Source organism: Bos grunniens, chromosome 13 (assembly GCF_055505025.1).
Source record: "Bos grunniens cultivar Pamir isolate PY7600 chromosome 13, Bosgru_T2T1.0, whole genome shotgun sequence".
NCBI classification, from domain to species: Eukaryota; Metazoa; Chordata; class Mammalia; order Artiodactyla; family Bovidae; genus Bos; species Bos grunniens.
In genome coordinates this window covers 38,727,906-38,731,233 of record NC_141177.1, presented here as the reverse complement: position 1 = coordinate 38,731,233, position 3,328 = coordinate 38,727,906, and the positions used below count along the sequence as shown (strand labels likewise).

Below are 3,328 nucleotides of genomic sequence, written 5' to 3'. Positions count from 1 at the left end.
CTCTTTGAGTGGGTAATACTTTAATTTTGGCGTTTATATTTCATTCAGTCTTCTAATATCTTGAAATATTATTATTTCTCAAGGACATAAACAGCTTTCTGGTCTCTCTGCTGAGTTATGGGTGGAGAAAATGGAGATTAATTATTGATATTATTTGTATTTTATTCTTGTCTGCATATTGGGTGGTGTCTTCACGTTTTATCTATGTGTGGTGTGTTGGGAAGCACACTTCTGATCGTGGTCACCTACCAGACACTTCCCTTTCAGATCTAGGCTTCTCTCCAGCACAGGGAGTGTCCGCAGCACTCTGTAAACACGTCTGTCCTCTGACGTCCTGTGAGTCAGCTACTGGACACCTGCAGCCTTGGATGGCCCTGTAGTGCATGGCAACCTCTCAGTTAACGCTTGTTGCAGGTAAATTGGATGCTTATACTGGTGGAAGTTCCGCTTACGAGAGCTAGATTTTTTTGTTGTTGGATGTTTCTAGAAATGCAGTTCTACAGTTCAATTGAGTATAGCTGGGGATGAGTTTTCTGGTTTAGTATTTCTCAAACTTGGGTTATATACACATGCATTTAAAGAAAAATGAGTTCTCATGGACTCACAGTGTTGATTTAAATAGCTTATAGTATTATAAAAGTATATACAAGCTCTAATCCTAGGTATAAATACTTTATGCTTATAAATCCAGTAAAACAAGGACATGTATATTTATACATAAATATAAGATTTAAAACCAATAAAATTCAAATTAACATAACTTAATATGGCAAATTCAGTTTTGCTGTTAAGAAACTTCCATTCCAGATGTAAGTATGATTTAAGTTTGTCCACCAGAGCTGCTGTGTATGCCTCAAGTCTCCCACCGCTTTTCTGTATTTAAACTTCTTGAGCCTTTTAGTCCCTGGGTCGTTCCAGTATTGTCAGATGGTCTTGATCTTACCTGGTGGAAACAGCGTTTAGGCATTAAGTATACTACTGTAGTTGAAGCATTGTGCCTCAGCAATAGTTATTACCCCATTTGGGTGTCAAGTTCAGCACAGTGTATACTCAAAAACCCAGAAGCCATATTTAGTCATAGGTGCTTTGAGATGACCACATGAGACATTTTTATTATTAACACTGTCAACGAGATGAAATCAAAGTCTTCAAAATTCATACCGTTAAAATAATTTACTGAAAACACACACTAGTTTGAAAAATATTTTTGAAGTTGGAGGTCTTTGCATTCTTCCCAAGCACAGTTTTGCCAAAGCAGATTTTAGAGTGTAAAATCTTCAACTTAAAATAAGATTAACAATTCATTTAGCCAGAGCACACTACTCCTTGGCCACGATAATTAATTGAGGTATTTCTGTGGTTGTTTTAATATATATTCAGCACTCACCAAGTCTGTCAACAAAGAATGATTTTATCGTGTTTCCATTGAATGACATTTTAAACAAATTTTCTAAATAATCAGTTTTTGCTTATCATCTAGGACAAAAAGTCAATTCTGTTGACCTTGCAAGGTGACTGTGAGTCAGATAAACATTAAATGAGATCATGTATGCAGAACACTTGGTACTCCACTCAGCGCCCAGTCAGGAGCCCAGCAGTCAGTTTCCCCGAATCTTCCACCATGAGTGTCACCACTCTCACCACCGCACCACTGGGTCCTTCTTCAGTGACAGTTCCTTCCTGACCCTGCAGTGTTAACTTATCCCATGCCACTGCCTTTATTCTGTGAACTGTTGACACTAACAGGATCCTTTTCAAGAGATCCTCCTCTTACCAAGGGAGGAGAGAGCTCTGGGACCTGGGAGCTCGAGGTGGCCTCCATGCTGAAGAGCAAGTCCTTGAGGAAACCAACTCATTGCTCTAGGAGTGAGTACTCCTCTCCTTAGGGTTAAAAGCATTTCTTGTTGTTGCTAATGTATACTCAGAACTTGACAGAACTTGGCAGGGGAGACATTATGGATAAGTGCAAAGCATCATTCTGCATATCTCATTGAGCTCTCCTTATTTCAGTGCTTACAACACAGCAGGAAAAAAGGAATAGCACACCCCAAATGGCCGCCAGCCATCTTGGGGGATACGTTTGTGAGTAGACTCAACCTTCTGTGGACTCCCAGGCTGGTTTGAAGAGCGCAGAGCTGAAATTATATCTAGGTAGTGAAGTGAAGTGAAAGTCACTCAGTCATGTCTGACTCTTTGGGACCCTTGGACTGTAGTCCATGGGATTCTCAAGGCCAGAATACTGGAGTGGGTAGGCTTTCCCTTCTCCAGGGGATCTTCCCAAGCTAAGGATCAAACCCAGGTCTCCCACATTGCAGGCGGGTTCTTTTACCAGCTGAGCCACAAGGGTAGGGTTAGTCTTAAAATATGTCTTAGAGTCCACAGTCTAAGAGTTAACATGTTACTTAATGGGCAACACTGATGTCTTCCCTGCCAGTTTCAGAAACAAGGTGATGAAGACTTTCAGTGAAATGGGAAGATAAACCAAACACTGAAGATAAAGAATACATAGTCGAGGAAAGACACAGACGTGGGACCATGGAAGAAAGACTTCCCTGAATATATCCTTTTTTGTAGATTTGATTTTAGTACTCTGTGTATTTTTATACAAGACAGAATTAAACCAAAATCTAAAAAGCAGTCCAAAATACTGAAAATAAACAAAAAATAAGTGACCCTAGCTATATATGAGGGTGGTCACTAACTGGCAAATAAAATACTATTTTGAGTAACTTCAGCCCAATGATTTAACTATACAATGCCAATAGTGCTGCTTTGGATGAAAAGAATAGAAAGAGGTTTTGAACTCTTCAGTAATCATAGTATCAGTGATAATATTGGTATTTGTGAGAACTTTTATATAGTCACAGGTAATATCAATAATGTTAATGTCTTTAGAAACCAGAATCTTAGTGCAAAGAAAAAAGTTGATACAGGTTAAGAAACTAAAAACTTTATAAATTTGAATTATGTCACTATACTGTTTTGTTATTTTTATTGAAATACAATTGATCTAAAATGTAATATTATATCAATTTTGAGTGTACAGCATAGTGATATAGGATTATAGATTATACTTCATTAAAAACTATTTCAAATTAATGGCTATAGTTCCCTGTGCTGTACAATCTTTGTTGCTTATCTATTCTGTACTTAGAAGTTTGATTCTCTTAATCCCATACCTCTCTCTTCCCTCTGCCCCTTCACTCTTGCCACAGGTAAGCACTGGTTTTTTCCTCTGTATCTGAGACTCTGTTTCATCTTTTTTATTTTTAATTTAAATTTATTTATTTTAATTAGAGGCTAATTACTTTACAATATTGTATTGGTT

The 3,328-nt window shown here is 37.7% G+C and overlaps 1 long non-coding RNA gene across 1 annotated transcript; it reads left to right on the top strand.

Annotated features, from left to right (window-relative positions):
* The first annotated feature begins 267 nt into the window (after positions 1-267).
* On the top strand, positions 268-3,099 carry LOC147360771 (uncharacterized). Its single transcript, XR_015138712.1, has 2 exons — positions 268-414; positions 2,435-3,099. It is a non-coding gene; the product is annotated as an uncharacterized LOC147360771 (long non-coding RNA).
* Positions 3,100-3,328: the final 229 nt, after the last annotated feature.